Here is a 21,232-nt window from a genome sequence, read left to right as displayed (position 1 = left end):
TTTAGATCATAGCTGTTTATGAAATCTCAAAGGGCTCTTATTGGGATTTCTCATTTTGGTCTTTTGTCTTTGTTTTTTCTCTTAATTTGGGTGGGAGGGAAAAGTGAATATAACCCAATAAAGGCTTTTTAATGACAAAATTGGGATGTTTGCATGATGAAAGGAAATGAACAGCATTGAAATGTCTGGTATACAAAATAACATTTACTCAATGTAGATAAAGTTACTGTAGTTTAAAATATGTGCATTGACTTGTATGTGTTAGTGTTTTAGTTTTTTTTTGAAAGATATATGCTCTGTTAATGTTGCTTTTGAAAAATACATGCTAGTCTAACTTTCCCTGCTCTATGCCTGTATCTTTAACAATGGCCAAAGTGAGAAAAATGCATTCTTTATGTTAACAAGACACAGACTTGAAACATGTACATTTAAAGCCTTTTCTTTTTTCTTTGGTGGTTGAACATTTAAAGAATAAGGACAAGGAAAAATATTTTTAGGGAGCAGGTCAAGGGCCTAGAAGTTCTTAAGTACAAAACAACAAAGTTGTTTCTGATGCCAGCATTATGTATTTGCATGGATTTGTGATGTATTTTGACATCTTACAAGGGAATCTATATATGTGTATATGTGTGTGTGTGTGCACGTGCACATGTATGTGGTTTGCTTTTTGTTTAAACGGCCAAAAAAAGAGAGATAGATTCTAGAGAATAGAGCATGACAGGAAACAGTTTTTTAATTAAAAAAAGGAGATGAGATGTTTTCATGACTTATACTCCCCTAGGGTAGAGATACTTACCTGAAGACATAAGGAAATAGATGTTTCTTTGTGTATATGTATGTTGTTTGATTTTTCCTTTTTTGCCTGTTCCATGTATGATTTATTCAAGGTCATATGCTTTCCTTCAGTGCTTATGGCTATGCATTCTCTTTGTGCACATAGGAGTTGGGGTGGGCGGCCCTGCTTTTGGTTTGGGAATTTATTTAGCTGTATCGAGTCTCATATAGCCATACTTTTAAGCCTTCAATACTGACTACTCATATTCATTTTCTGAATTTTTTTAAAATTTTATTTTATTGGTATATTTTAGTTATACAATGTAATGACATTCATCATTGGAAATTTGCACCTTTACCGTAATCTCTCTTGGTTCTTATTTTTCCCCCTTCCCCTGCCCTCCCTTCAGCCCCTCCATCCCACCCTATTTACAAAGACTTTGTTTCCATTTTTTCATTTTCTCATATTAATTATATTCCCTTCATTCCTTTCCCCTACCCCGCCCAATTTCCTTTCCCCTTTGCCCCTTTTCTTCCTATTTCACATTATCTGTTATACTGTTTAATCCTTATTTACACTTTCAGGTTCTCACACTAGAGAAACTATTCAGTATTTACACATGTGTGTTCTGTTTATTTCACTTAAGAGTATCGCCTCAATGTGCATCCATTTAGCTATAAGTGTCTCTAATTTCTCATTTTTTATGGCTGAGTAGTACTCCATTTTATATTTTAAAAAACCCCACATTTTCTTTATCCAGTCTCCAGTTGATGGGCAGTTGGGCTGTTACCAAGCTTTAGATATTACAAACTGTGCTGCTGTGAACATGGGTGCACATATATCACTGTGGTATGATTCTTTTAATCCTTTGAGGAAGATCCCCAGCAGGGGAATAGCTGGGTCAAATAGGACTTCCTGTCCTAGTTCTTCAAGTATCTTTATACTAATTTCTTTATACTAATTTCCACAGTGGTTGCATCAGTCTACACTCCCACCAGCAGTGGAGCAGGGTTCCTCTTTCCCCACAGCCCCACCAGCATTTGTTATTGGTTGATGTCATGATAGCAGCCATTCTTTCTGGAGTGAGGTGGAATCTCAGCTTCGTTTTCATTTGCATCTCTTGAAAGACCAGTGATGTTGAACGTTTTTTCATATGGTTATTTGCTATTTCTACTTCTTTGTCTGAGAAATGTCTGTTCATTTCAGATGCTCATTTTTGGATTGGGTCTTTAAATTTGGGAGGTCTGATTTTTTTTTAAGTTCTTTATAGATTCGAGAGAGTAGACCTTGGTCTGAGGGACAGCTGGTGAAAATTTTTTCCCACATTATGGGTTGTCTGTTCACACTGTTGGTGGTTTCTCTTGCTGTGCAGAAGCATTTTAATAAGAAGAGATCCCATTTGTTGATTGTTTGTGCTAGTCCACTGGCAACTGAGGTTTGCTCATAAAATCTTTTCCTACACCAATGTCTTCAAGAGTTCTTCCTAAACTCTCTTCCAGCTGGTTTATTGTTTCTCTTTTAATATTTGGATCTTTAATCCATTTAGATATTAGTTTAGTGCACAGTGAGAGATACAGGTCTAGTTTTAGTCTTTGGCAAGTTGAAACCCAATTTGTCCAGCACCATTTATTAAAGAGGCTGTCTTTCCTCCAGTGAGGGTATTTGGCTCCTTTGTAAAAGATGAGGTGGCTGAGTGTGTCTGGAGTTGTTTCTGCATCTTCTAATCTGTTCCACTGGACCTCAGTTCTGTTTCTTTGCAGTTCTGTGCTGTTTTTATGACAGTAGCTTTGTAGTATAGTTTCAAGGTGGGGGTTATAATACCCCCTGCCGTGTCTCTGTTACCTCGAATTGCTTTTGCTATTCTAGGTCTCTTCTTGTTCCAAATGAATTTTTGGATTGTTTTCTCAAGGTCTGTGGAGTATGCTGCTGGGATTTGAATTGGGATTGCATTGAATCTATAGAGCAGTTTTGGAAGTATGGCCATTTTCACTATGTTGATCCTTCCTACCCAGGAGCAAGGGATGTTTGTCCATTTTCTGATATCATCTTCAAGCTCTCTTTTCAGAGTGCTATAGTTTTCAGAGAAGAGGTCTTTGATTTCTTTGTTAGGTTGATTCCTAGGTATTACAGTATTTTGGATGCTATTGTGAAAGGAATTGTTTGCCCTATTTCCCTCTCAGTGAGTGTTATTCATGTAGAGGAAAGCTATTGATTTTTGTGTGTTGACCTTGTATCCAGCTACTTTACTGAATTTGGTCTAGCAGGCTTTTGGTGGAGTTCTTGGGATCTTCTAGATATAATATCATGTCATCTGCAAATAATGACAATTTGACTTCTTCATTTCCTATCTTTATTCCTTTTTTTTCTCTCTCTTGCCTAATTGCTGTGGCTAATGTTTCAAAAACTATATTGAAGAGGAGTGGTGATAGTGGACATCCTTGTCTTTTTCCTAATTTTAGGGTGAAGGATTTCAGTTTTTGACCACTTAGTATGATATTGGCTGTTGGTTTTTCATAGATGGCTTTTATCAGATTGAGGTAGAGACCATCTATTCCAATTTTTTGTAGGGTTTTTATCATAAATGCATGTTGGATTTTGTCAAATGCTTTTTCTGCATCTATTGGATGATCATATGGATTTTGTCCTTGGCTCTATTGATATAGTGTATTACATGTGTTGATTTGCATATGTGGAACCATCCCTGCATCCTTGGGATGAATTCCACTTGATCAGGGTGTATGATCTTCTTAATGACGTTCTGCATTCTATTTGCCAGTATATTACTAAGGATTTTTGTATCTACGTTCATTAGTGAGATTGGCCTACAGTTCTCTTTTTTGGTTGGGTCTTTCTCTGCTTGGGGATCAAGGTGATGCTTGGTTCCAGGAATGAATTTGGGAGTATTGCTTCCCTTTCAATTTCATTGAAGGGTTTAAACAGTAGTGGCAGTAGTTCCTCTCTAAATGTCTTGTAGAATTCAGTGGTGAAGCCATCAGGACCCAGGCTTTTCTTGGTTGGTAAGTTTTTAATTACGTTTTCAATTTCATTGGTTGATATTGGGTTGTTTAGAATTTTTAGGTCTTCTTTGTTCAACTTCAGTAATTCATATGTATCTAGGAATCTGTCCATTTTTTCCGTGTTTTCCATCTGGCTGGCATATAGGTTCTCCAAGCTCCAAGTAGGTATTGATGATCCTCTGGATTTTGGGTCTGATGTAATTTCACCCTTTTCATTTCTTATTGTATTGATTTGGGCCTTTCCTTTCCTTTTTCTGATAAGGTTGGCTAAGTGTTTGTCAATTTTGTTGATTCTTTCGAAGAACCAACTCTTGTCTTCATTGATTTTTTGTATCACTCTCTTAGTCTCCATTGCATTGATTTCTCCTCTGATCTTTATAATTTCCTCCCTTGTATGAGCTTTGGGTTTGTCCTACTCTTCTTTTTTCTAGAGGGTCAGTATCAGGTTGTTTAATTGGGCCTGCTCTGTTTTCCTAATATGAGTATACACTGCTATGAATTTCCCTCACAAGACTGCTTTCATTGTGTCTCATGGATCCAGCTATGTTGTATGGTTATTGTCATTTAAATGTAGGAAGTGTCTGATTTCTTCTTTAATTTCCTCTGTGACCCATTGGTTATTCAGAAGTTTTCTGTTCAATTTCCATGTGTTTATGAAAGTTTTGCGGTTTCTTTTGCTGTTGATCTCCAATTTCATTGCACTATGGTCTGATAATATACAAGGGATTAGTTTAATTCTTTTATACTTACTTAAACATGTCCCATGACTGAGTATGTGTTCTATTTTGGATAATGACCTGTGTGCAGCTGAAAAGAATGTGTATCCTGATTTTGTGGGGTGGAACATGCTGTAAACATCTCTTCAGTTCATTTGTTCAAGGGTTTGACTGAGTTCTAGTATTTTGTTGCTTTTTTTTGACTAGTTGATCTATCTGTGACAGTGAGGTATTGAGATCCCCCCATTACTATTGTATTAGTGCTTATATGATTTTTCATGTCCATTAGTATTTGTTTTATATAGTTGGGTGCACTAGTGTTTGGGGCATATATATTTATGATTGTCATCCCTTCCTCTTGGATTGTTCCCTTTACAAGGATATAGTGTCCTTCTTTGTCTCTCTTAATCAGTGTTGGTTTGAAATCCACTTGATCTGCAGAGGATAGCTACTCCTGGTTTTTTTGTTGTTGTTGTTCCTGTCACATGGAGTATCATTTTCTACCCTTTAACTTTCAGTCTATGAGTTTCTTTTTGAATTAAGTGTGTTTTTTGTATGCAGCATATTGTTCGATCTTGTTTCTTGACTCATTCTGGCAATCTATTTCTTTTGATTGGTGAATTGAGAACATTAACATGGATGATTATAACTGATATGTATTGACTTATCCTTGTCGACTTTTTCTTTTTGTTGGATTCTCCCTATTTGCATTTAATTTCTTGTCGTGCCTGATATAGTCATTCTGCTAGGCTCCCTGGGGTGTGATCCTCATTGTCTTTTCCTAGGATATTGTCTAAAATTTGTTTGGAGTGCTGATTTGGTATTTATGAAGTTCCTAAGAAGCTCTTTGTCATGAAAGTATCTTATTTCACCATCAATTTTGAAAGATGGTTTTGCAGGGTACATCAATCTGGGTTGGAGGCTGTTTTTCTTTAGGGCTTGAAATATATCACTCCAAGCTCTTATTGCCTTGAGGGTTTGCATTGCGAAGTCTGCTGTGATTGTGATGGGCTTTCCTTTGTATGTGATTTGTTTCTTTTCTCTCACTGCTTGTAGAACTTTGTTCTTCTGTTGGGTTTCTCTAATCTTAACAAATATACACCTATGTGTAGATTTTTTTTTTGATCAAGGCTGTTTGGATTCCTATATGCCTCACTTATCTGTATGTCAAGTTCTTTTCCCCTGCTTGGGAAGTTTTCTGGCATCACTTTTTTGAACAGTTTTTTTTATGTCATCTGCACTCTCTCCTGTTTCTTCATTGACTCTCATCAGTCTTATGTTATTCTTTGCATTGCCTAGCAGCTGCCAGATTTATTTCTCATGGTCCCTTACTATTTTAAAACAATTTTCCTTTTTCTGGTCACTAATTGCAATCTTATCTTCTGTGTCTGAAATTCTGTCCTCACATTGGCTCATTCTGCTGCGTAAACTTTCAATGGAGTTTTTAATCTCCTGAAAATCTGTTTGCATTTGTTTTATGGATTCCATTTGTTTCCTATGTTGGGATTCCATCATGTTCCTCAGGTCCTCTATTTTTTATATGTGTCCTCCCTAGATGTATTAATCATGTCTTGTACTATGGGTACAATCTCTGCTGTTATCTGAGAAATTATTTGTGATTTCATTTTTTCCAGATCCTCTTTTGTTGCCAGTTCAGTTAGTCCAGGTAGTTGAGTATCAGAATGTTCCATCTCATTTCCCTTTGGGGTTGCTGTAGGTGATCTGGTAGTCTGGTTTTGAGGCTTGTTTATTTGGCTTTTCATTTTGATGCAGGGGGGTGTGGGGTGTGTGTGCTGCTGGTGCCCACGCACCTCACCTTCTCTCTACTGCGAATGGTGGTACATTGGCCCAGAAGCCTCCTACTCTGCACTGGGAGCTGTGGCACATCGACCTGGAAGCCTCCTCCTCTGCACTGGGACCTGTAGTACATTGACCTGGAAACCTCCTCCTCTGTGCTGGGAGCTGTGGCACATCAACCTGGAAGTTTCCTCTGTGACTCTAGTGGTGGTACGTCAGCCCAAAAGGCTCCCACTCTGCACCAGCAACAGTAAGACCTGGACCCGGAAGCCTCCTCCTCTGCACTGGGAGCTATGGCACTTTGACACAGAAGCCTCCTCCTCTCTATTTTCTGAATTTATAAAAGCCCCAAACTGCATATGAACCATTAAAACATGGATAATAACTATCCCAGTGATGTGTTTGGAAGGTATGTTAAGAAATGGAGGTGCTACAGACCTCAACATAATTTTTTAAACAGCAAGTTCTGTCCCCCTACAAATCCTTTGAAGCTTTTACCCAAGACCTTTCTTGTCTCTCCAGTGCTATTTTCTTTCAGATGGACCTTAACATAATTTCTTGGATACTACTATGTAGAAAGACTTGGAGGCAATAATAAAAGATCAGTATTAGCCAGATCTAACAGAGCTTTGATCATGCTTACTTATACAGTTTTCCCCTCATTTAAAAATGGAATGTAATAAAACTTGTTTTTTTTCTGTAGAATTAAGTAATATTATTGGCAAATAGAATAGCAGCTCTACTCTGTGCACTGTCTCATTCACCTCAGAGAAAGATATGTGAGAGGAGTTTCTAATCTTCAGGGTATTCTAACTGCATCTAAAAGAATTTGACTTGCACAAAACTGTGGGGCCTCACACAAGTATCTCTGACACATTAACAGGAAGAACACTATTGGTACTTTTGTTGAATGACCATATTTTGGAGGGTGCATATTATATGGTTTAGAGAAATAAACAAAGAATTGCTTAATTAAGCCATCATTCCTATGTTCTTGTAGAGACCATCTGATTGCCACATATACTATGATGCACTTTATTTGAACATATATATATATATATATATATGTTATTGCATTCAAAATAAATAGAAGAAACCTTTTATTTAATAAAGAACTGATTTTGTGTTTGTGGAATAAAGGACCAAGAGAAATGTAGTCAGCTGCTTTTTAACTTTTATCAAATTAGACAACTATATATTAGAAGAAATATCTGAAATTATTTCACTTACAGTTTTACTCAGTTTGTCCATCTTCTCTGCATTCACATTATACTGAAACATAGGTTTACTGGCCTATTTGTGGATTTCACACTCACACTTTAGAGTGAAAAGGGCAGGAATGGTCATTTGAGAATTTCAAAACATGGGTATCTTCTTGAGTTCCCTCTAAAATTAAAGAATAAGAACAGATCATTCAATGCACTTAAAAGAAAGTGTTAAATATTTAAGTGGTAGTTGAATTTATTTTCATAATTGTTCAATAACTTTTGTATAATCTTCATTAATTTTTGAGAGAAAAAATGTATTTATCAAATATGTGTAATCATTATCATACCAAAATCTGAATGCTGTAAAATTTTTGTATATTGTTAAAATTGTAATTCTAAAAAAATTGTAATTCTAAATTTTATTTTTAAATAATTCTTTCTGATGTTGTTTTTATGTCACCTATGATGAAAACTAGACTTTGATATCTATACATATGAACTATTCCATTAAAAAATTTTTAATAGCCTTTTTTCTTTTTTTGGTGCCTGTAATTGGTCATTTTTGCTGGCTTTTCTCCAATGAACCCTGAAATCTTTCTGTATTTGCTATAAATACAAAAAATACCCTGGAACATTAGAAAAATCCAACATGAGATTTGCTTTCATTAAGCACTTTTCCAGACTTTGAGCAAAGGTGCCAAAGGCATTGAAAAAAGTCATTGACTTTCAAAATCTTCTTTTTCTCAAGAAGAAAGCAATGGAAAAATAAATTCTCTTCATTCAATGAACCCCCAATTTGGGGTTTGGGGGGGGCGGGCTTAGAGACATTGTAAAATCAAATCTTGTGTTATATTTTTCTCTTTTTGAGAAGGTTCATGGGCTATTTGGCTGGTGAAACACAATCACCTCCTAAGAAAATGTAGATGCTCAGACAGATAACCTCTGCTGCTACTGTTTTTATTTGTTTGTTTAATTTACTAATTTGTTTTATTGTACTAGGATTTTAAAAAATGTAATATATTGCAGGATTTATAACCAAAAAATTAAAAATAACAGGTTTAAAGTGAGATAGAAAAGAATATTGAGGATTATAAGAGATATACTTTTTTGATATGAGAGGACTTTTTATATGATGAAAGTTTTATTCTGTTAAAAAGATAAAAAGAGAGTCAATGACAAGACTAGAAAGCTTACATATGGCAAAGGAAAGCTTGTGAAAGTAATTTATCAAAGGAAATATGTATGTTTGCCTGTTGATTTGGTGAAAGCACATGCTGTTTCTTCTAAAATCTCCTTGTTGCTCAAGACTCAAAAAATTGCTTGATAGTTTGATGGAGCTCAGGTTGTTCCTAAAGTAAAAGTGCTTAAGAGAATGATTTACATCACAACAGAGGAGATATGAAAAAAGTGTCAAAACCCATCCCACCCATTACAGTGTATGTTAAAGAACTTTAAAAGAGGCTAAACAGGGTGTGTGTGTGTGTGTGTGTAGCCCCCGCTCCATTCCCATGCTCAGCCCACTATGACCAGCTTACCCCCGCAGGCACCTGCAGCCCCCGCCCCCGCCTCTGGCCTCCTGGTTGGGTCAGTACCTGGTTGCATACTACACAGAGGCACAGCAGGTCACAAAGGCCATTGTCCTGACCTCCAGAAGATAGAGCAAAAGTGAACAACAGAAAGAGGGCCTCTCTCAGGCTCCTTGATGAAAACTGAAGCCCACTGGAAAAGTGAATAGAATCTGCAATAAAGGCATACCAGACCACCATACTTGGTAAGTTGGAGGGATCATCACCTCACATCGGAACCTGGACTATTTTCAGGGGAAGGGCAGCTGGAACCTGCAGTAGAATCATGCAAAGTTCAACCCTGCAGGAGGACAGGGACCTCAACTTGAGCAGCCAGAAATCTGCCTGAATCTCATGGGTCTGCTACTGGCTTGCTGAGACTCATTGACTTATATCTGCCCATGGCTGCCCACATTGTCTATTGTGGCAGCAGAGACATAACCTGAAGGAGGCCCTTCATTTTTATTTTATATTATTTGCAAAAAAAATTTCTATTTTTAACTTTTATTTTTTTCTACTCTTTTCAAATTTTTATTTTTCTCTTCTTTTTTTCTTTCTTTTCTCCTTTCTTTCTCTCACTCATTCTCTCACTGTCCCACATTGTTCTTCATCTCCCTTTTTGTTCCTGTTCTGGACCTAATTCAGATTTCTTCTTTATTTTTCATTTCTTCTCTTTTTCCTTCTCTTGATTATCATTAGTTTTAAAGGAAAGTAAACACAGTATCTAGCCTCCCTATTGCTGTTAGGTTTTTCTGTTCTCATCTTTATTCTTTAATTCTGCCTTTTCCTCTTCTCTTTAACAGTTTCCTAGAGTTTGCGTGATCTTCCTTTGTCCTCTGGCCTCACTGCTAACCTTTACCTATCCTTCTACCTATCTATCCCTCCCTCCCCAACTCCTTCTAACTCCCCATCCCAAAGGGTAAAGTTGCTATATTGAAGAGTTTATTCACTATAAACATATGTTGGGCTGGGCCTTGATTTTGATATAATTCACACAGTTAAAGGTGATAGATTAATAACTACCACAAATTGCCATTTTCTAAGCTGTGCTTGATGCTATGGTGTTGCTGATTGTATCATTTGGGCTAAGGTGTCGTGATTGCTTTCCTGGTATAATGAAAATGAGACAGCCTCAGAGTCATTAGAGACTCAAAACCTAAAGACCAGCTATATCTGGAAGACACCTCTGAAAAGCAATCATTCCACGGGGGTTCTAAATACAAGCAACAAAGATATTTACAATAAGCAATTTTTTTTTTTTTTGGTACGGGGGATTGAACTCAGATCCTTGCGTTTGTGCAGCAGGCAGTGAAACCACTGAGCTAAATTCCCGGACCCTACAATAAGCAATTTTGGAGTATCAACCCAGGAATTAAACCAAGGACAGTACCAAAAACAAAAATGAGAAGACATTTAAGCAAGGCACAAACCCAGACTTCCACCCCACCAAACGCAAATTCTGGGGGAAACGAGGTGGAAAAATATGATAATCAACCACCTGGACACCCAGAACTGATAGCACAGGAAGTAACAAAACAGATGAATGATGTTCTAGAAAAATTCAAAACAGAAATAATTTCTCAGATAACTACAGAGATGGTGAGCAGAGTGAAAGACATAATTAGAAGCTCTAGAACAGAAACAGATAAAAAAATAGATGAGGTCAGAAATATGCTGAAAGCCATGAATGCACAGCATAAGAAAGAAATGGAAACCATGATTGTCCAACATAGGAAAGAAATGGAATCCATGAAACAGATTCAAACAGATATCCAGGAGATTAAAGACTCCATTCAAAGTATTCACAGCAGATTAAGGGAATGTGAAGATAGAGTATCAGATATAGAAGACAGGATTGTGGTTAGTGATCATGAAAACAGAGATTTCTTAAAAATAGTAAGGGACCATGAGAAATCAATCTAGCAGGTGCCAGATGATGCAAAGAAGAATAACATAAGACTGATAGGAGTCCATGAAAAAACAGGAGAAAGTACAATACAAATTAAAAAAAAAACTGTTCACAGAAATAATAGTGGAAAACTTCCCAGACAGAGGTAGAGAATTTGACATACAGATAAATGAGGCACATATAACTCCAACTAGCCACTATCAAAAAAAAACTATACCTAGACATATAATAGTCAAGATCCCAGAAACCCAACAGAAGAACAAAATCCTACAAGCAGTTAGAGAAAAGAAACAAATCACCTATAAAGGAAAGCCCATCAGAATCACAGCAGACTTCTCAACACAAACCCTCAACTCAAGGAGAGACTGGAGTCAAGTATTTCAAGCCCTAAAAGAAAATAACTTCCAACCTAGACTGTTATATCCTGCAAAATTATCTTTCAAAATCGATGGGGAAATTAGATACTTCCATGACAAAGAACACCTGAGCAATTTCATGAACACCAAACCAGCACTCCAAACAATTCTAAGCAATATCCTAGAAAAAGACAATGAAAGTCACAAATCCATGAGGCCCAACAAAGGGAAACCACCAGGCAAGGCAAGAAACCAAAGGGAATGGGGGAAAAATAAGAAATAAAGCAGGCAACAACAGTAAAACATCATGACAAGGATGAGTCAATATTTATCAATTATTGGCCTCAATTCACCAATCAAAAGAAATAGACTGGCAGAATGGATTAAAAAGGAAAATGCAACAATATAATGTATACAAGAAACACACCTAACTCAAAAAGAAACTCATAGACTGAAAGTAAAAGGATGGACAACCATTCTCCATGCAGCAGAACCCCACAAAAAAGCAGGGGTAGCAATCTCATTTGCAGACAAAGTAAATTTCAAACCAAGACTAATTAAGAGAGATAAAGATGGTCACTACATCCTTGTGGAAGGAACAATCCAAGAGGAAGAGATGAGAATCATAAATATATATGCACCAAATACCAATGCCCACAACTATGCAAAACAAATATTAATGGGCATGAAAAACCAAATAAGCATGAATACAATTGTAGTGGGGGACCTCAAATACCTCACTATCACAAATAGACTGATCATCTAGACAAAAAGTCAACAATGAAATTCTAGAACTGAACCAAGCTACTGAACAAATGGACTTAATATATGTTTACAGAGTGTTCCACCCCACAAAATCAGAATGCACATTCTTTTTGGCTGCACATGGGTCATTCTCCAAAATAGACCACATGCTAGCTCATAGGACATATTTAAGTATATGCAAAAGAGTTGAAGTTACCCCCTATGTATTATCTGACCATAGTGCAATAAAATTGAAGATCAATAGTATAACAAACCACAAAACCTGCACAAACACATGGAAATTGAATAACACTCTCCTGAACAACCAATGGGTCACAGAAGAAATTAGACAGTTTCTACAAGTAAATGATAATGCCAGAACAACATACAGGAATCTGTGGGACACAATGAAAGCAGTTCTATGAGGGAAATGCATAGCAGTAAATGCCCATATTATGAAAACAGAGGGATCCCAAATAGACAACCTAATGCTGAACCTCAAGCTCCTAGGAAAAGAAGAGCATGACAAACCCAAAGCTCATACAAGAGAGGAAATTATAAAGATCAGAGCAGAAATTAATGCAATGGCAACTAAAAGAATGATACAAAAAAATCAATGAATCAAAGAGTTGATTTTTCGAAAGAATAACTAAAATCAATAAACCTTTAGCCAACCTTATCAAAAAAAGGAAAGAAAAGTCTAAAATCCATGCAATCAAGAATGAAAAAGGTGAAGTCACAACAGATCCAGCGGAAATCCAGAGGATCATCAATACCTACTTTGAGCAGCTGTACTCTAATAAAATGGAAAACACAAAAGAAATGGACAGATTCCTAGATACATACAAATTGCCAAAGTTAAATGAAGAAGATATAGAAATTCTAAACACTCCAATTACAATGAGTGAAATTGAAAATGTAATAAAATATTTACCAACAAAGAAAAGCCCAGGTCCTGATGGCTTCACTGCTGAATTCTACAAGACATTTAAAGAAGAACTATCACCATTACTCTTTAAACTCTTCAATGAAATTGAAGGGAAAGCAATACTTCCAAATTAATTCCTGGAAGCAAGTAATACTTTGATTCCCAAACCAGGGAAAGTCCCAACCCAAAAAGAGAACTACAGGCCAATCTCCCTAATGAACATAGATGCAAAAATCCTCAACAAGACACTGACATACAGAATACAGAGTGTCATCAAGAAGATCATACACCCTGACCAAGTCAGATTTATCCCAGGGATGCAAGGATGGTTCAACGTACATAAATCAATAAATGTAATATGCTATATTAACAGAGCCAAGGACAAATACCATAAGCTCATCTCAATAGATGCAGAAAAATCATTCAACAAAATCCAATACCCATTCATGATAAAAACCCTACAGAAAATTGGAATAGAAGGTCTTTATCTCAACCTGAATGAGGCTATCTATGAAAAGCCAACAGTGAACATCATACTAAATGGTCAAAAACTGAAAACTTTTATGCTAAAATCAGGAACAAGATAAGGATGCCCACTATCACCACTCCTGTTCAATATAGTTCTGGAAACAGCCACAGCAATTAGAAAAGAGAAAGAAATAAAAAGAATAAAGATAGGAAAAGAAGAAGTTAAACTGTCATTATTTGCTGATGACATGATACTTTCCATGGAAGACCCAAAAAAATCTGCCAAAAGACTTCTAGACTTAATTGACAGATTCAGTGGAGTAGCTGGATACAAGGTCACACTCAAAAAACAATAGGCTTCTTGAACACAAATAACAGCCTCACTGAGAGAGAAATTAGGGAAACAATTCCTTTTACAATAGCATCCCCAAAAATGAAATATCTAGGAATAAATCTAACAAAGGAAGCAAAAGACCTCTACAAAGAAAACTATAGCTCTCTGAAGGAGATCAAAGAGGATATAAGAAAATGGAAAGACATCCCTTGTTCCTGGGTAGGAAGAGCCAATATAGTGAAAATGGCCATACTTCCAAAACTGCTATACAGATTTAATGTAATGCCATTTGAAATTCCAACAATATATACACAGGACTAGAGAAAACAATCCAAAAATTCATTTGGAACCAGAAGAGGCCTAGAATAGCAAAAGAAATTCTAGGTAACAGAGACATGGCAGGGGGTATCACAATTCCTAACTTGAAACTATACTACAAAGCCACTGTGATAAAAACAGCATGGTACTGGCAAAGAAACAGACCCAAGGATCAGTAGAATAGACTATAATACAGAGAAAAAACTCCAAACCTACTCAGCTACCTCATCTTTAACAATGGAGCCAACCATCCTCATTGGAGGAAAGATCACCTCTTTAATAACTGTGTTGGAAAAACTGTATTTCAACCTGCCAAAAATTAAAACTAGACCCATACCTATCACCATGCAGTACACTAAGATCAAAGTGGATTAAAGATCTAAATATTAAGACAGAAACAATAAACTTGCTGGAAGATAAGTTAGGTAGAACTCTTGAAGACATTGGCATAGGAAAAGACTTTATGAATAAAACCTCAGTAGCACGGGAACTAGTATAAAGAATCAACAACTGGGATCTCATCTTATTAAAAAGCTTCTGTACTGCAAGAGAAACTACCAACAGAGCTAAGAGACAACCTACAATGTGGGAAAAAAATTTTAGCAGCTGTACCTCAGGCAAAGGCCTACTATCTAGAATATATAAAGAACTTAAAAAAAAAAATCAGACCTCCCAAATTTAGACCCACTTCAAAAATGGGCATCTGAAATGAACAGACATTTATCAGACAAGAAGTAAAAGCAGCAAATAAACATATGAAAAAATGTTCAGTATCACTGGTCATTTGAGAGATGCAGATGAAAACAACACTGAGATTCCACCTCACCTAAGAAAGAATGGCTGCTATCATGACATCAACCAATAACAAATGCTGGTGGGGCTGTGGGGAGAAAGGAACCCTTCTCCACTGTTGGTGGGAGTGCAGACTGGTGCCACCACTGTGGAAATCAGTATGGAGGTACCTCAAAGAACTGGACAAGAGGTCCCATTTGACCCAGCTATTTCCCTGCTGGGTATCTTCCCAAAAGAATTAAGAGAATCATACCATAGCGATATATGTGCACCCATATTTATAGCAGCATATTTTATAATAGCTAAAGCTTGGAAACAGCCCAAGTACCCATCAACTGCTAGCTGGATAAAGAAGATTTGTTTTTTTTATAAAATGGAGTATTACTCAGCCATAAAGAATGAGAAACTAGAGACATTTATAGCTAAGTGGATGCACATTGAGGCGATACTCTTAAGTGAAATAAATAGGACACACGTGTAAATACCGAATAGTGTCTCGGGTGTGAGAAACTGAAAGTGTAAATAGGATTAAAATAATTAAAACAAATAATTGATAATTTGATAAATGAAGAAAAGGTCCAAAGTGGTAGGTGAAGTTGGAGGGGAAGGGGAAAGCTAAGAAGGGAAAGGAAAAATTATGAGAAAGGGATAAAATAGAGATAAAGTCTTTGTAAATAGGGAGGGGTTGAGGGGGTGAAGAGAGGACAGGGAATGGGGAAAAAATAAGAACCAAGATGCATCATGTCCAGGTACAAGCACCCAACGATAAATGTAAACATATTGTATACCTAAAATGTATGAATAAATGAATTTAAGCAAAAAAAAAAAAAAGGCTAAATTGGGGACTATGGAGTAAACTGACCACCCCAACCACCCCACCAGAGGTTGAATACTCTGTAAAATATATTGGCTCTCCTTTGATATTGAGTGGCTGGCCAAGCGAATGATTGACATGAGGACGATTAGACATGTGCTTAGTGTGACAACCAGGCACAGAGGATCGCCAATACACCCAGATTAATTTTCCTACATTGATCCCTGGTGAAATATAGTCCAGACTCGACTGGCCTGGCTACAGCCCTTCTTGGAGGCATATTATTAGACACTTGCAGCCCAAGCCATGCCACAAGTAAAAGAGAGAGGAATCAGCTCTACTGGGAGGCTTAATGTCAAAAACAGACAAGACCTAGGTATTTAGCTCAGTGGTGCTGCACCTGCCTTGCAAGCTCAAGGTCCTGAGTTTGGTCCCCAGTTCCAGGAAACAAAAATAGACAACAAAATGGGACACCAAACAGAGGCTCAAAAGAAAGCAGATCTGTTGGCAGCAGTACTCACAGGAAAAAAATACTGAAGTCACTAAGGGGCAAGAGCATGGACATGGGCAAAACAAGAGCCAAAATGAGCCAGGATCTGCCAGTTGACCAAAGCTAGATTGGGATCAATATGTGTGTTATAAAAAGTATGGGCACCTGAAAAATAAATGTCCAGAAAATGATGGCAGAGATGATGATAAAAGTTCCAAAGCTAGGAGGATGCCTGCAGAAGGCTATCACCCCTAGGAAAAACCAATGCTAGCCTCATTAGGCTGATGAGAACTGAAGGTTCTAGCACAGAGTAAAAAGTCAATTGATAAACTTCATGGTAGACAGTAGAGTCAAGCACTTGGTGGTGACACTATCTATTGGACCATTATCCAAGAAAAATGCGACTCTTGTAAGAGCTACTGGGGTTCCAGAAAAGAGAACATTTTGCTGGCCTAAAAGATGTGTTTTAGTGGGACAAGAAGTCCAGCATGAGTTCCTGTATATGCCAAACTGCCCAGTTTCCTCATTAGGGAGAGACTTACTCTGAAAGTTACAGGTTCAAATTACCTTCAGGCTTCAAAGAGATCTGACTTTAAGGCTGGACTGACCAAAAGTCATGTTAACCCTTACTGTCTCATAGGCAGAATAACAGAGATTATATTCAGGTAAGTCACAAATAGGTGATGATGAGCTACATGGACTGCCACGCAAGATTCCCAGCGTGTGAGCTGACAACAACCCACCAGGGCTAGCTGTAAATCAAATGCCAGTGATAAACTAAATCTGGTAACAACTCCAGTTCAAGTTCACCAGTACCTCTCATCCTGGAAAGCACAAGACATTCCAGGACATTTAAAGCAACTCTTAGAACATAGAATCCTGGCTAGATGTCAGTCATCCTGGAACGCCCTGCTCCTGTCAATTTATAAGCCAGGGACAAATGAATACAAAGTACAGGACCTATGCACTATAAATCAAGCCACTGAGGCAATTCATCTAACAATGCCAAATCCATACACACTAATGGGACTTATCCCAGCAAGTGCTGCCTGGCTTTTGTGCTTGGATTTAAGGAATGCCTTTTTCTGTTTGCTCCTTATGCCAGTAAGCCACCCATCTTTGCATTCAATGGGAAGATCTTCTCATAAACATGAAAGAACAGTTAATCAGGACTAGGCCTTCTAAAGTGTTCAGAAACTCTCCTACAATCTCTACAGAGGCACTGGCCACCAACCTCAAAGCATTCATCACACCAGGGAACAATTACACCCTGCTGAAGTATGTAGATGACCTCCTTCTGGCAGCCCCAACATGAGGGGACTGTTGTCTGGGAATCAAGGACCTCCTTCATTTGCTTTGAGGGGCTAATATAAGTTGTCCAAGAAAAAGGCACAAATTTGCTGACAAGAAGTTAAACATCTAGGCTTCATAGTGACTCAGGGGGAACACCAACTAGGAACAAAACAAAAACAGGCTGTCTGTGCCTTCCCAATACCAATCACCCCGCACCAAATAAAGTTTCTGGAGATAATGGGGTTCTTCCCTGTCTGGATCCCAGATTTCCCACTTACAACTAAACTTCTATGTAAATCCACAAAGTGGAGGGAGCCCCTCCTTTAAGAAGCTGACCAGGGGAGAATATTTAAACAAATCAAAAACTTTGGATTAGCCCCAGCTTTGGGATTACCAAATATAAGCCTTTCTTCCTATATGTCCATAAACAAAAAAGAACAGCCATAAGAATCTTAACTTAGGTTGTGGGATCCTGACATTGCCTGGTGGCATACTTGTCAAAACAGTTTGACTCTATGGCCCTAGGATGACCTCCGTGCTTCAGGACACTAGCTGCCAGTGCCCTGCTGACGCAGGAAGCTGACAAGCTGACCTCAGGACAACAACTGACCATTCCAGTGGTGACATTGTACTCTGTGGTAGAAGTCCAGCCTCAGCCCATTGGAACCTCAGCCCAGAAGACAGAGCCAGTAGCTTTGAGGTCTTTTAGTAGCAAAGAACAAAAAAGCTAACATCTATACTGATTCCAAATATGCCTTTGCAACATTGCAAAATATGTACCTGGGGTCATATATTAAAAAAGAGGACTCTTGGGCTGAGGATGTAGTGTAGTGGCACAGTGCCTGCCTAGTGTGAGGCCCTGAGGTTGATTCCCAGTACCAAAAAAAAAAAAAGAAAGAAAGAAAGAAAAAAGATGACTACTAGGGGAAAAGAAATAAAGTACAAAGAAAAAAGTTTTACAGCCACTAGATGCAGTATGGGCCCTGGAGAAAGTGGCTGTTATACACTGCAGGGGATACCAATGAACCAGAACATTAGAAGCCAAGAAAAACCAAGCAACAGGCAAAAAAGAGAAGCAGACTGCTATGACAGCCCCCCAACCTTGGCCATGCCCCTCATCCCAGAGCCAGCTCTTCCAGAGACCCCAAGCTACTCCTCAAATAAAAAAAGCCTGATTTGTCCAAGAAGCTAGAAATTATAAAAGGCAGTAAAGTGTGTAAAGGAAGTTTGCTGATGAGAGACTAGCCATCCCCAAAGCATTGGACCCTAGGTTCATAAAACAATTCCATCAGGGGTCTCACATGGGGAAGATGGCACTAGAGATGTTACTGGGCTATCATTTCTACATGCCACGGTTTACTGCCATTGCTTGGGCTGTTTGTGATCAATGCCTAACCTGTGACCAAAACAACCCAAGACAATGGCCAGTCCATTCCCCTGGGTATCCAGGAAACAGGTCCCACCCCATGTGAGAACTTACTTATAGACTTTACTGAACTGCCCTGAGCAGGAGGCTACTGATACAAGTGGGTGCTTATCTGTGCTCTCTCAGGATGGGTTGAGGCTTTCCAAATCTGAACAGAAAAGGCACAAAATGTAACTAAGTTGCTGTTAAGAGACATCATCCCAAGACTTGGACTACCCCTGAGCCTAGGGTCAGACAATGGACAAGCATTCATGGCTGAACTAGTCCAGGACTTCACACAGATGTTAAAGATTAAATAAAAGCTTCACATGCCTACTGGCCACAGAGCTCAGAAAAGATGGAACACATGATCCAGACACTCAAACAACTGCCGAAAAATATTGTCAAGAAACCCACTGGAGATGAGATCAAGTCCTGCCCATGGTCCTCCTCTGAGTCTGGTGCACCCCTACCAAAAAAGCTGGGTTTTCCCCTTATGAGATTTTATTTGGTCAGCCATCCGCAATCATAAATCAAATTAAGGGTGATCTCTGTGAGCTGAAAATATTGACCTACAAGAAACAAATACAGGCTTTGAGAGTAGCCCTGCAACATATCCATAACTAGGTACAAGAAAAAATGCCCATAAGCCTAACAGACCCAATACAGCCCTTCAAGCCTGAGGACTTTGAGTCAAAAAATAAAATCCAACAAGTCTGGGACCCATAAGGGATGGGCCTCATACTATAATCCTGTCCACCCCCACTGCTATGAAAATTACAGGAACTATATCTTAGGTCTAATGCCAACAGCTCAAGACAAGTAGACCAGCCAGCAGGATCCAGACCACACAAAGCAACTGATACTGCAATGAGATCAGGCCACCACCAAAAACGACAGCCCTTTTCTATTCACCCAGAAGCTGACTAGTCTATGCATGACAGAAGTCTGAAGATACAACAGCCCTGCTCTGGTCACTCTAGAAACTGACCAGTCCACACATGGCTGAAGCTTGAGGATCAACATAGAGTCACAACAATAATGTAAGTTGCTTTTTTTTTTTGGTACCGGGGATTGAACTCGGATCCTTGCACTTGTGCAGCAGGTAGCGAAACCACTAAGCTAAATCCCCAGCCCCAATGTAAGTTTCTTATCCTCTTTGTTATAATTCTCCCTTGCCTCTTACCCCTACTTGTTAAAAACATTTGGTTAGCCATAGACTCTGATGGACAGACACACCACCATTCGAATGAATGGTACTTATCCAAGTACCAACTCAGTAGATTGTACTGAGCACCCCCTTGTGACAAAGAAATTGATCATAATAATAATGATAAAGATAATTCTGTCTATTGATATCCATCATAGAAAGCATAAAAGGGAAGAATGAAGCAGGACTTAAAGAAAAACAAGTCCTTCCCAACCTTGGGCAGTCCCCCCACCAGATTAGCACACCACTGTCTATAGCTATAACTCCTTGCTCTGGTACAGATAAAAAAATTTACAACTATGTCCTGTAAACAAAGTTTATGACATTCTGTTATTCATAAGACTCTATCTTCTTTCAAGGATCAGTTCAAATCTCTGTCCTTGTCCTGTTTCTGTAAACTCCTTGCTATGTCGCTAGAAAGACCAACTCCTTTAACCAAATGTACAGAAACTAAAGCTTTTCTTTGTTCAATGCTCTTCCTTTGGACATTACTCCATTGAGCTATGTTCACCTAAAAATAAAGACCTCCTGTTTCCCACTCATCTCTCTTGTCTCTTGGCTTCTGCAACTGTACAGCATGTATAGACTGGTTTGTGTACAAAAGAAGAAAAAGATGTAACATTGAAATTACTCAGGTGATTGATAGGGAAAAGAGTTCACAGAAAGAGTTCACAGAATGTAAAACATCCTGTTACTGAAATTATGATTTGTTTTATAGATCCAAAAATAGGGAATTAGGATAGCTGGTAGTGACCAATAATAAATGAATGCCTTTTTAAAGACTTGGAATCATTGAAAGTTTAGGTTAGTAATCACTTCTTACTTAAACACACAAAACCAAGCAGTATTTCCTGAGGGAAACGGCTATTTATTGGAACATTTTGTTCTTGCATTTTAGGAGGCAACTGCAGAGTGTAACTGACTGATGGGAAGTACAACCTCTTTCAGGAAGCAAAGCAAGAGCAAACTATTCCTGTCCCAGAAATCATTATTCATCCTGAATACCACAGCTGTGGCTGTAAAAGTTATGATAGTGGATTTCTGTGCTTAAAACACAAAGTCTAGTTTAGTCAGTAGGAAGATTTAAATTCAA

General features: G+C 38.1%; 1 pseudogene across 1 annotated transcript in view; it reads left to right on the top strand.

Moving 5' to 3' along the window:
• LOC147821461 (beta-citrylglutamate synthase B pseudogene) overlaps window positions 1-21,232 on the top strand; it is a 29,377-nt pseudogene extending 8,145 nt beyond the window's left edge. Inside the window, exon 1 of the transcript XR_015446898.1 lies at window positions 1-21,232. This exon is cut by the window's left edge and continues 8,145 nt beyond it. The product of XR_015446898.1 is annotated as a beta-citrylglutamate synthase B pseudogene (transcript).

The sequence above is a fragment of the Heterocephalus glaber genome, unplaced genomic scaffold, assembly GCF_053883595.1.
Source record: "Heterocephalus glaber isolate CG9 unplaced genomic scaffold, H.glaber_assembly_v1.0 deba00001733, whole genome shotgun sequence".
Taxonomy (NCBI): Eukaryota; Metazoa; Chordata; class Mammalia; order Rodentia; family Bathyergidae; genus Heterocephalus; species Heterocephalus glaber.
The sequence above is the reverse complement of the archived record's forward strand: the minus strand, read 5'-3'. Positions and strand labels throughout refer to the sequence as shown.